Consider the following 13,906-nt stretch of genomic DNA (forward strand, 5'->3'; position numbering starts at 1 on the left):
GGAGGTTCTGAATGAGCAAGCAGTTTTAACAAAGGCTGAGATAAGTTAACTAAGACATCCTGACCTTTGGTTCCTAGAATATCGCTGGGTAGTTTACCATGGAATTCTCCATCAAGGAAATCAGGTTCTAGTTAAACCTGGAAACAGGCCTCAGAAAGAATACAAGATGGAGGAGCCTCTGCACTCTCTTGCCCCATCACAGAATAAAGGAGGCCCTGGGGAGCAAACTGGAGGCAGATGTGTTCTGAAGGCCAGACCTTCCTCAAATGCAAAAGTGTAGCCAGGTCAGCCTTGGATAGGTTCCCACATGATGGGGCAAGAAGAGACTTATAGGAAAGTTCCTTTCCTGTTGGTGTATCTGGATGGGGTCAGGGTTAGAGCAAGAGAAGTAAGGCACACCAGCTGCAAAACTTAAGAAAGTTCCCACTCAGTAGCTAAAACTCATCACATTTTAATGGCTTGCTTACGACACACTCACATACCCCAAGTTGGCTTTAAAATAGTGGTACAATGCCTCCACCTTCCAAGTGCTTGGAATACAGATGTACGCCACCAGACCCGGCTTGTGCAATACGGTGTGGGCTGTGGTGGAGTACCGAAGCAATGTCTCACCTTGCCCAGACTAACCACACTTGGCATGTAACTGAGGATGGCCTTGATCTCTCCATCCTCTTGCCTCTACCTCCTAAGTAGTAGGATTCTGGCATGCAACACCACATCTGGTTCTTTAATGCACAAAAATTTTTAGACTGGCTTTTGGCTTAGGTTAATCCTTTGTCTCCCAAGTGCTAGGGTTACAGAGATGCACCATCATAGCCAGCTAAAAAAAATAAATGCCAGATAATCCATACTTAATTAACAATATATCCCATTCTTAGTTTCTACAGATTCATTTATTTTACTTGGTATATGAATTGCTTTGGCAGCTTGTGTATATGTGCACAATGTGCCCTTGTTGGATCTCCTGGGACCGAGGTTAGGGCTGTGAGCCACCATGTGGAGGCTGGGAATTAAACATAGGTCCTCTGTAAGAATGACAAGTGCGCTCAACTACTGAGCCAGCTCTTCAGACACCATTTTTAAACAAACACAGTCTAAGGATGCCTTATACAGAATGACCTTCCTACCCCCCCCGGGCTGTGACAGAAGGCCAGCCTCTGGGCTCCTCCACAGGCCTCCATTTTGTACCAGGCTACAGTGCAGAGCTTTCCATGCTTGGCCAAGAGAGGTCATTATGCTTATTCCTTGGCCTCCCAGAGGACAAATGCTGCATTATGTAATCAGAAAACGTTCTTCTGGGGGCTATTCTCTGACCCACAGTGATTGGAAGTGACCAAAGTAGCTAAGCAGGATGTTATCTGGTCTATAGTGAAGCTAGCAAAAAGGCCCAAGTCACTTCACAGTCCAACAGAAGCCATTGTGGTGGCTGAACCTCCTTCATGCCTATTAGATGAAAATTAAAGAAGACCTCTTGTCACTGTAGACTAAGACCTGTCCTGGTTCCCACCAGCTAAGACCATGAATCAAAATGGAATCGCTCACAATAAAGCTCAAGAAGCTGAAACTCAGTGGCCCAGAAATCAACAACAGAGAAGTAATGATCCCATTTCCCAATGGGCCAATTTCATTTGCTGTGATACTGAAGTTCCCTTTATTTTATTTATTTTTGTCTTTTTGAGACAGGATTTCTCTGTGTAGCCTTGGCTGTCGCAGATTCCCTTTGTAGACCAGGCTGGTCTCAGAGATCTGCCTGCCTTTGCCTGCCTGAGTACTGGGATTCCAGGTGTGTGCCACCGAGCCCCTGAAAGTCGTGGTGGTGAAGACCTGCAATCTCTGCTAGGGAAGGAAGATTTGCATATCTACAACCCAGCCTGGGACTTCATAGGAAATAGTGTATCAAAGCAAAACAACAAAGTCATCTAATGCTAATTAGTAACTTGTCTGTTGTTCTCCCTCTCTGCACTCTACATACCTTTCAAGAAAAGGAACTGACAGAGCTAATCCTCTCTTATCTGGTTTTTCAAGACAGGCTTTCTATATGCAGCCTTGGTTGTCCTGGAACTCACTCTATAGACCAGGCTTGCCTCAAACTCACAGGTAACCTCTTGCCTCTGCCCTCTAAATGCTGAGATTAAAGGTGTGTGTCATCATGATCCAGAATATCTGTGTGTCGTTGTTGTTGTTTTCCAAATCTTCTCTATCTTTGTTTAGCCAATGAGAACCCTCATTCTATTTAATGGCAGAAGGGTTTCCCAATTATAGAATTGACAGTAAACCCAGCCCCATGATAAAGACATACTAAATTCCAGTAGCAGTGATTCTGAGGCAGGACGATCATTTTTTTTTTTAAAGATAAGTCTGGGCTATATGGCAAGAGCATATCAAGAAAGAGACAGACAGACAGACAGACAGAGAAGGAGAGGACAGAAAGGCTATTAATAAGTTTAAATTGTAATCTTAGGAATAGTGGTGCTTACTTTTAATCTCAGCATTTAGGAGGCAAAAAGCAGGCATATCTCTGTGAGGCCATCCTGATCTACATAGCAAGTTCCAAGTTACATAATGAGACCCTGTCTCAAAAGTATAGCTGATAATAGTTAGATAGATAGATAGATAGATAGATAGATAGATAGATAGATAGATAGATAAATGTAGTCTGTCCTTTGTCACATGCATCTTTTTTTTTTTTTAAGTTTTTTGATACAGTGTTTCTCTGTGTAGCCTTGGCTGTCCTGGATTGCTTTGCAGACCAGGATGGCCTCTAACTCACAACGATCCACCTGCCTCTGCCTCCCTGAGTGCTGCGATTAAAGGCATGTGCCACTACACCTGGCTATATCTTTAATCATTAGTATTCTCACCACAAACTTGGTTCAGTCATCTCTACATTCATCCATCCTTCCTTTAATCTATGTGCCCTTTTTCCTTCCATCCATCCACCCATTTTCCCTTCTATCCCTCCAACTATTTACTTACTCAGTCATAAAGCTATTTTCCACCCCTTCTTTCCATTGATCTTATTACATTCCTATAGTCAGCATTCAATGTCTTACGCTACATATTTCTTACCTTGTGTGTAAAACTAGCCTATGGCAAGAGCTTCAACACCCAGCACCAGGCCTACTTAGCTTCTCTAAGTCTTTATGTCTTTGAGCTAGTGTCTGTTCATAAGAAACTTTGTATTGCTGAAGATGCCACCTGCTTTGTTTGCAGGACCTAGAGGAATCAAGCTGTAACTGTGCTGGAAGTATCCTCCTTGTTAGATAGTCCTTATAGGCTGAAAGGTGCTATGAAGGCTTGTGGGAGGCAGATGGAAAACTAACATCAATAGTCTTATTCATGTGTGAGCTCTGCGTGCTATACTACCAACTGGCCAGGCAAGATATGCCCAATAATGCAATCATGGCAAGTCTATTATGGAGGTAACCAATCATGCTCTCTCTCTCTCTCTCTCTCTCTCTCTCTCTCTCTCCCTTTTAAATTAAAAATACTATTACATCAGCCAGGCGAGGTAGCACATGCTTGTAATCGTAGCACTCAGGAAGGCAGAGGCAGGCAGATTGCTGTGAGTTTGAGGCCAGCCTGTTCTACAAAGCGAGTCCAGGACAGAAAAGGCTGCACAGAGAAACCCTGTCTTGAAAAACCAAACAAACAAACAAAAACTATTATGTCATTTCCTCCTCCCTCCAACCCTTTCAATGTACCCTTGATCTCTCTCAAATTTGTAGCTCTATTTTTTAAATATATTTTTTAACTTATTCACTTTTATATCTCTATTTTTAATTCTTGACAAATATAATATGTATCTGTATGCATATATACATATATATTCCTAAATATATAAATAAAATCTGCTCAGTTTATGCAATGTTAGTTGTATGTGTATGACTTCAAGGCTGACCACTTGGTGTTGGATAACCAATGGGGGCTGGAGGGCTCTTCTCTGGAGAAGACGATTACTCCTAAGCATTCTTTAGTTCCCTATAGTTTTTGTTTAGGGTTGAGACCTCATGAGAGATCCCTCTTCCATGTCAGCATTCGTATTGGTGTTGTCCTTGTTTGGGTCTTGTATAGGCAACGATTTGATGAGACTACATGGAGGTAGTTCCTCTCTCATTTCTAGAAGACACAATCTCACAGTAGACTTCCTGTCCCTCTGGTGCTTACAGCCTTTCCACCCCTTCTTCCTCTGTGATCCTTAAGTTTTAGGTGCAAGAATTGTGTAGCAGTTGTATCAGTCGGGCCTGGGAACCACACAGGCCTTTTGATCTGTTGTGGTTTTCTACAATTGTCTCTGTCTGTTGCAAAGAAATGTTTTTTTGATGGGGGGTGGGGTGAGACCTATGCTTATCTGTGGGTGTTAGGAGTTTAGCTAGGAGTTATGCTGGTTTCATAAACGTGGTTGTAGGTTCTCCTTCAAGATCCATAGCTTCACTGACCTCATGTAGTTGGCTACATTTGCAGTACCAGGTGTGATTTTCTTCTTTTTGAACAGGCCTAGGTTCAATTGGAGAGCTGTTGGTTACCACCAAGGCATCTGTGCCGCTACTGTATCTTTAGGATACTGACAGGCTGGCCATTGCTGTGATTCACAGGCATCATAACTGGGTGGGACTATTGGTTACTTTCTCCCTTAGGAGTGTGTATGGCACCTTCTGGTGCTATGAAAGTTCATCCTCAGGAAGGAGGCTTTCAAGTCAGCTTCAGCTCAGATCCTCTGAGTCTTGTGTATGAAGCACATGAAGTCCTCGGCGGTAGGGACTCACCTTCAGCCTCTGGGAGGTAAACCAGGGTAACAGCAACGTTGTATTATGTTTTGAGACTCTCTTGGTTGGACAACCCTAACAACTCAAAAGGGGATTTCTCATGCCCGGAGTTGGGGTATTGCCATCCCAAGTCAGAAATTTTTATTTAAATTATCTGTGCACATATATACACAGACTTATACGTATTGTATGAAATGTTTAGATAAATAAATTCAATATTATTTCTTATGGCTTTTTTCATGCATCTTTATTGTTTCTGTAACTTGCTCTCTTCCGTATTTATTTCCCTCCTCATCCCTAACTACAGCACTGTTTTTCCCATTTTCCTCACCAGGTCACTTGTACCCTGCTACTCCCCTATTGATTGCTCCCTCGCCTGTTTACTTTTCTGGTTTCTGTGGTTACTCCAGAAGATATATCTACATCTGAAGATTTGGAGTAGGAATCTCAGATGAAAGAGAACATTCAAGGTTTGCTTTCTGGGGCTGAGTTACCACAGTATAAACTTTTCTTATTCCTTCCATAAGTTTGCTTACAAATTTCACAATTTCATTGTTCTCTATAGCCAAAGAGTATTCCATTGTACATTTGTGCCACATTTTCAACATCCATTTGTCAGTCTAAGGACATTTATGTTGTTTCTTTTTCCTGACTATTGTGGATAATCAATCATTTAATGATTGGATCTGAGGCCTGCTCCAAAGGAGGTGATTCATATCTGGTACTGGAAACCTGGTCAAACACCCAAGGTTGGGGAAGTCATAGGCTCTAATGAGGAAAGTTACTGCTTTTTTCTGCTAACTGGATACAATGTGTCCAACAAATTATCTTCTGAATGTTTTTGGTTTAGATCCATAGACCAGAGCTGCCATCAGAATGGCAGAATGATCAGAGAAGCCTCCCTTTGAAGTGGGTAGAGGTTCTGGAAAAAGACTCATTGCTTGTCTATGTTCTGAGAATAACTGACCTCAAGTTGAGAGCTGAACCTTAAATGGAACATCTGTGTTACCTCCTCCAATCTTCAGGGAGCATCACGGATGAGGGGACATAAAATGTTAATAGCTAGCAGAAAGCTTGGAAAGCGCTGTAAAAGACTCTCTTCCGGGCATGCTGCAGCCGCTGTACTCCGGAACTGGGCAGCTATGATTATCAGCACAAGATGGATGTCTCGACATTGGGCCTGTCAACATTCTTTTCTTTCTACTTTGTTATATTGTTGGGATAGGGGGTACACATGGAGAGGTCAGGGGATACCTTTGTGGAACTGGTTCTCACCTCTACCTTTGTGTACAGTCCAGGGATCAAACTTTGGTCACCAGGCTTGCACAACAAGCATTTTACCCTCTGAGCCATCTCACAGGAACTGGGCCTGTCAACATCCTGTCATGGCGGGGTGGGGGGGAATCATGAGGCCTGCCCCCTCCCTTATACTAGAAAAGCAGTTAATGATTGCTGAGGTAGAGAGAGACATTTTTTCCAGTGCTATAACCACTGCTCAGTGCCCAGACTCTTGTCAATAACTTATGTTATTATTTCTAGACGGAACTCTTAATTAAACACAGTGAAGGTGGAAGGGGGTTATGGCCGTGATTATAGAAAGGGAACTGTAATCCCTGCACTATCCCTGAAGGGGATAGTGGGGGTGGCACTGTAAAGACATGACAGCCACCCCTAACCTGATGGATCTGTGTTTTTTGCCTGGCCCACAATGAGCTACTCTATCCCAGTCATTAGAGTGCTCAGACCTGAGTAATAATTTACACAGGTTCTTGTGATGTCTAAAGGAACTTACTGTGGAATCAGCAAAAGGGCCATTGACCTTTTGCTCTGGAATGCCTGGGAGATCCTAGTGGCCTGCAGGTAAGATAAGAATAGGATAATGGTCTGTGAGGTATTAACAGCTGCCATTGCTTCTGTAAAGCCTGCTTATCACTATGGGGAAGGGGTGAAAGGGTCTTTTTATTAAGACAACAGAGAAAAGTAAAACAATTTTCTTGCCCAGCAGTGAATCACATGGATATCTGTAATGCACATCTTTCTGACATCTGCCATTAAACCCCCCCTTAAGCTCCACTTCCACACAGCATGCTGTCTTGGCTCTCAGTCCTTCTGCTAGCAGTAAGAATAAATTCATTTAATCTAAATTTGGATTGAGTCTAAGTCTCTGATTTCTCCCAGTGGATTCAAATGCCACAACAGGGACAAGACAGAATCCTGGGGATAAATATAATTAAAATACAATATATACAAGTGTGAAATTTTCAAAATGAAACCTATTATTATCTATAACATATTCTAACAAAAAAACTAAAAGGGGAGGCAGCAAGATGGCTCAGGTAGTGAAGGCATTTGTCACTAAGCTGGATGGTCTGAGTTTGATCTCTGGGTTCTACAGAATAGAAGGCGAGAACCAATTCCTACCAATTGTCTTCTGGCTTCTACACACTGTGGCATATATATGAGCACACACACACACACACGCACACACACACAAACTTAATTAATATGCATATTTTTCAAACTTAAAAAACAATCTTGTTGAAAGAAACCTGGCAGGTTTTGTGCAAGCATCCAACAACAAATCCACGAGAACAGTGGCCACCATCTTGTTACTGCAGTCATCGGTTGTCATAATGAGATGCTGTAGGTTGAGCCCAGGGCTGAATCTGCTCACGACCCAGTCTACGTAATGAAAGGTTGACTCCCGAAGACGGTGGGTAACAGACTGAGATGAGAAAAAGTTGGGGGGACAGGGAGGCAGCAAATTCATCCCCCCCCAAAAAAAAAAGAAATAAATGGGGCTGGTGGCAGTGGCCAGACTAGTCGGCAGAAGGCATTCTGCATGTAAGTTGACTGTAGAGCCCAGATGTTAGAGCTGGCCAGATTCCAAAGTCCTCCTGAGACTGTTTGGGTTTTGGGGCCTAGGAAGGTAGGAAAGTAGGCAAGCCTCAGTTTCCTTCATCCACTTTCACAGGGCAGAGGTTACTCGTAAAACGTGTGCGTGTGTGTGCGTGTGTGTGTGTGTGTGTGTGTGTGTGTGTGTGTGTGTGTGTGATACATATCTACCCATTCTCTGAGGCAGGGAACCTCACTGGAACCTAGAGCTCCATGATTCAGCTAGGCTCGTTGGCCATCAATCACTAAGGCTATGCCTGTTTTTTCCCTGACAGTGATGGGTTTAAAAGCTTGAGCCATGAGAGACAATTTTTATATAGGTTCTGGGAATTGAACTCAGGTCCTCATGCTTACATAGCAAGCACTTTTCTAACTAAGCCTAGAGCTCTGTGTTCAGTTATCCAGGCGTTCAAAGCTTCACTCCCCAGATCAGTTGTGGTCTTAGCCAAAACACTTATGAGCTCACTCACCTCATCTGTATGAGACTAAAGAGCTCAGACTCACAAAGTTCATTCCTGTGAAGCCTGTGGTGCTGGAGACAATGACTCTAAACCATGAAGCCTGTTCTTTTGGCCTCTTTGTGCTAGACCTCTCATGCTCTGCCCAGCCTTCTGTCTCCAGAGGAAGACACTTGACTGTGGGTATCACTTCCTTATTGCTACATAATCATTGCTACAGACCTAGAGGCTGTAGCAACATACGTGTATTCCGGAACACCCTGTGGTTCAGTAGTCACATGGCCTTGATGGACCTCCCTGCTTGAGGTCTCCACAGTCAAAATCAAATGTTGCCAGGCAGGGTCCTCTTTCTCAAGGCTCTGGAGGCAAATTAACTTCTAACCTCACTTAGACTGTTGACAGAACTCAGTGCTGTGTTGTTATGGGACTCAGGTCCCCCAGCTGGAGTCAAGCAAGGCTATTCCCAGCCCATAGAGTCCACCTGTTTTCCTTGGCTTGTGCCCTCTGAAAAGCCATCTGTAGGAGGAAGGGTTTGTTTCATGGGTTCTAAGCTCTCTGGCTTACCTCCTACCTCATTCTTTCCTGAGAGTTATTGTTGTTGACTTTAGATAAGGTCTATTGTTGCCTAGGCTAGCCTCTCAAATTCTCTATGGAACTGAGGAACTTAGGATGACTTTGTCCTTTTGATCCCCTTGCCTCTCTCCCTAGAGTGCTGAGATTACAGGTATATATTATCATGCTCCATTTCATATGGAGCTAGGGATTTTGTTGTTTTTATTTCTGTTTTTCAAGACTGGGTTTCTCCGTGTAGCCCTGGCCTTCTTGGAGCTTGATTTGTTGACCAGATTGGCCTCAAACTCAGAGATCTGCCTTCTTCTGCCTCTTGAGTGCTGGGATTAAAGGCATGAGTCACCACACCCAGCTGCTGCTAGGGACTGAACCCACGGTTTCCTGCATGTTAAGCAAATACTCTACCAACCTCAGTCTTTCCTCTTGCCTGATTTTTCCTCCTCTTCTGACTTTCTCTGACCTCATTTTCTACTTCACCTCTGTTCCTCTTCTTGTAACAAGGCCCTGGACCTTAGTAGTCCCCAGATCTTAGCACAACTGACTCCAATTATGGAAGTACCATTCAGGCCATAAAATGTAGCACATAACCTGCCAAAATGAAAACAAGGGCCTAATCAATCAAAGTCCATAGTTCGGGCAAAGCTTCTAACTACACCAACCTTGATTTTCAGCTTCCGTAGTTCTGATTCTGGTTAACTATTCTTGTTAACTGAAATACGTCAACCAGAATATGGTTTTTGTGCTTAAAAGCTCACCCTGAGAAAGGCTTCGGGGACACCCAATATAGTCACCAGCCGGCTAATAAAGATATTCTATTGCCTTAACAGCTTGTCTGAGCAGTCTTCTTTGGTATATAGCCTACATCATTCTGCCTTTGGGGGCCCTGTTATTACAAGGCTCTCAAGATGATCCTGTTTTAAAGTCAATTGACTTTTGTTTGATTTCAGGTGTAAAAGCTCCTTTCCCGGTAGCAATGATAATGCGTTTGACCAGATAGCCTAAAAAAAGGGACCTGTAGACTCTGTGGACAGCCTATCATCACAAAGCTCTGCCACCAGCACCAGCCTTTGGCATCTCCACGGAAAATGCACTAGAGCAAAGATTCATAAGGATGAAACCTCACAGGTGCAAGGCAACAGTTAGCTGACTCCAGGAGGGTAGACAAATTCACCATGAAATCAAGTGCCGCTGTGCCCAACTTGTGGGAGGGGCCACTCAGTGACAGGTTTGGTTTGAGATCCATGCCATGAGAGGGAGCCCACACCTGACACTGCCTAGAGGACCAGGAACCAGAGGGTAGATAGCCCAGAGACCAAGGATAGAACCAAACATGACTGGCAAAAATAAATAGAGAGAGAGAGAGATGAATGAAACTAAAAAGTCAAAGTCAATTAAATGATTACTAATAATACTCTGATATATTCATTGACCCAAGCTTAGCATGATTGTCAGCAGAGAGGTTTCATCCAGTAACTTTTGGGAGCAGATGCAGAGACCTACAGCCAAACACTCAGGGAATCCTGCAGAATAAGGCAAGAAAGGATTGTAGGTGCTGGAGGGGTCAAGGATACCTCAAGGGAAACCACAGAGTCAACTAGCCAGGACTTAGAGGGAAAAGCTTCTAGCCTCTTAGATCTTCTGGGCCTGGTGACCAAAATTCAACATTGCCCATGGACCTCTGCCTCCAAGGACAGTAGGAGTGGTTTTAGGGAGAAGTAGCCTAGCATCTCAAAAATTCATTGTGCATCCAGGAATTATAGATGACGACTTCAAGGAGAGATTGAGATTATGCCTTATGTAAAGAAATATATGCCCTTTAAAGCATGAACTAGGATTGCTGAGCTTTTACTTTTCCCATGCGTAAAAAGGCAAAGCAGTTCCAATTGAAAGAACAGGAAGATTTTGAAAGTAGATTTTGGAAAACAGGTGTTTGTTTGTTTGTTTTTGTTTTGGCAAAATGTTATCAATGACTAGGGACCAAAACTAAAATTAAATGGTATCAAAATTGAAGGTTTGGTGGAACAGGAGCTGATGTAACTATAATCTCACAAGAATCTTGGAATCCACATTGGCTTCTTCAGACTGTATCTTTACTTTGTAGAGATTGGAACATTATCCCAAGTAAAACAAAATGTAAGTCAAATTAGGTGTCTGAGACCAAAAGGTCAAATAGGAAGATTAAGGCTTTATGTGGCAGATATAACCATAAACCTATGGGGATCTACTACAGCAATGGGGAGCTCAGATTAATGTTCCTTCCATCTCAGAACATTTTATTTTAACTGACACTGTATATTGGCATCTTATTGATTGTTTCTGTGTTTAAATGGGGCAAAGGCATAGAATGCAAGTACCTGACTATCTGGTTTATGTGTGGGTTCAGAAAGACCTAAAACTGTACCATGATAAACAAAAGAGGGGAATAAGATTAGCTGAAAGATAAATAAAAATAATTAGCTCAACCTGTACACTTTAAAGATGTTTTAACATCAGAATGGAACTCAAGGAATGTGTTACGTTGGGGAAGAGGTTTGCCTATATTTTCAGAGGTGATGAAAGCCTATGGGTTCCATCAAAATTGATAAAGATCTGATATGAGAGCAGACTGAAAATCTTGATGTTGAAATGGGCATTTGCTGAAGGACAGATGATCAGGACTACAGTTATGAAAGATCATCACATCAACGGATTTTCATAAAGACATTTGGACTATTAAGTTTGTGGGACTGATAATTGTTTCTATTGTAAAAGTTAAACTGCATGCAATTTTTACATTAAAGAGCAATGGGGAAAGATGTAGAGGAATTTTAATTCAGCAACATAGCTGCTCTGGCAAGAGATCACATTCAAAGACCTTCTGTGTGATCTGGCTGGAATACAGACATGGCACTAATACCAGAAGATATAAGCAAGCAGATCAATGAGTTCAAGGCCAGCCTGATACAGAGCAAGTTTCAGGTAAAGAAAAGCTTAGGTCTAGGCATGGTGGTACATCCCTTTAATGCCAGCACTCAGGAGACAGAGGCATGCAGATCTCTGAGTTCCAGGGAGTCAGTTTTGTTCAGTTCATGGAGTTCAGAGGCAGTTTTCACCAGGACAGTTTTACAAAGGCATGTTGAAAAGAAAACAAGCTAGACAGAGGTAAACACAGAACAAGCAAGAGAATGTGGAGCCAGAAAATTAGAACTTATTGCTAGCATTAGTTTGAGGCCAAGCACTGCAATTCAGTGAGAAGCCCGGAGAAGTCAGATTGAATCAATCAGTATGGAGAGGAGTTTGAGCCAGAACAGCTGAGTTGAACCAGGCAGCCAGAGTTCAGAAAGAACTTGAAAGGGTGAGCTATTCAGTAGTAAATCTCAGAGGCTGAAAATATTCTAGGCCTAGATTAGATTGTACAGAGGCTAGAAGCTCCCAGGCCTAGGCCTAGGTTAGCAGAAGAAGGCACTAAGCATCTGAGACAACAATTACATCAGGTGAATATAAATAACTTTTACACATGTGGGCATACAAATCAGGGAGCCTGTATGGGTCTGACCTAGGTCCTCCACATATGTTATGATAGTATAGCTTGGTCTTCTTGTGAGACTTCTAACAATGGAAGTGGGACATCCAAGACTCTTTTGCCAGCTTTTGGGACCCTTTTTCTCCTACTGGGTTGTCTCAAGTAGCTTTAACATGAGAAGATGTGCCTAGTTTTATTGCAACTTGACATGCCATATTTGCTTGATATCCCTGGGAAGCCAGACCTTTTTCTGAAGGGAAATGGAGGAGGAGTATATCTGGGGGAGAGAGGAGGTGTCAGGGGAGGGACTGGGGAGAGGAAAGAGAGGGGAAACTTCTGTCTGTATTTAATACATAAGAAAAGAATGAAAAAAGTAAAATGCAGGTGCCACAGCTTGGGACACAGAGTGCCGTTGGGGTTTGGTAAAGCCCACATATGGTCAGTTACCATTCCAGTGTCATATTCAGGGCCACGCTACAACACTTTTCTTGTGACTATATTTAACCCTTCTGAGAGACAGAGACACTTAATTCATTTTTCAAATGAGGAAACTGAGGCCCTCTGATAGCAAACCATTTGTTCAGGTGACAGAGGGAATTTGTGGTAAGACTAGAACTGCACATTGGTTTCCAAGTGACTCAGTAGGTGCCCTCCACTTCTCACTACCCCAGGGGCCTCTGCCTCTGGGTGATCATTAAGCCATGGGACGAGCCCTGGGTCAATTCAATATGCCAGCTCCTTAAATCTTGCTGCTCTCCAGGAGGCCAGAGTGACAGAAGGATGAGGCAGTCCCAACACACCTTCCAGGCAGGACATCTGCAACAGAGGACATCTTCAGCAGAGCAGGGACTTACACTCCAGACAGGAACCATGCAGGCTCACTTCAGAGACTTGTCCCCAAAAGCACAGCTCTCTTCCAGAAGGGCATCTGCTTTATCAGAAGTTCAACTGCAGGGGCTCGAATGATAGCTCAGTGGGTAACGTACTTGTAAGTACTTGTGGAACAAGTGTGAGGACCAGGGTTCGGATCCTCAGAACCCACTGAAGTACGGAGACTTCTGTTTAATCCCAGTGTTCAAGAAGCAGAGATAGGAACTCAACCATAGTAAGCTGATTGGCTAGAGTAGCTAGAATCTGCTCAATACAAAAATCAAGAAAGACACCTAGAGTCAACATGGGTCTTCCACATCCACGTGCACCCTCACTTGCATGAAATACCTGCACACACATTTGACCCCACTCGGAAGTGCATAAATGCATGTATGCTTGACAAAAAAAGAAAACACAAAAAATAAAACGCAAGTGTTCTTCAGCTTTCATAGCTGAAAATACTATAAGTCAAGTGTGCATTTTACTATATATCCAACTTACCAAACATCATAGCTTAGCCCAGCCCCCCCCCAAAAAAAATGTGTTCAAAATACCCACATTGACCAACAGTTGTGCAAGACCATTTGACATAAAGCCCATCACGTAATAAAGGCTGGAACAGCTCATGCCATTTGCCTCGTACAGTTTGCTGCAGAATGCCAGCTGTTTCCCCTCAGTAGCTCTCTGCTAGTGATCCAGCTGCAGACCACTGAAGCCGCTGGCCTGGAAAGAGCTCAAAATTCAAAATTCAGTTATGGTTTCTACTAACTGCGTACTGCCCTCACAGCTTCAGCAAGTCGGAAATCCTAAAAGGAGAGCCCTTTGCACAGTATCTGTCCTTGGAG

This window comes from Psammomys obesus, unplaced genomic scaffold, assembly GCF_907164565.1.
Source record: "Psammomys obesus unplaced genomic scaffold, mPsaObe1.curated_primary_1811, whole genome shotgun sequence".
NCBI classification, from domain to species: Eukaryota; Metazoa; Chordata; class Mammalia; order Rodentia; family Muridae; genus Psammomys; species Psammomys obesus.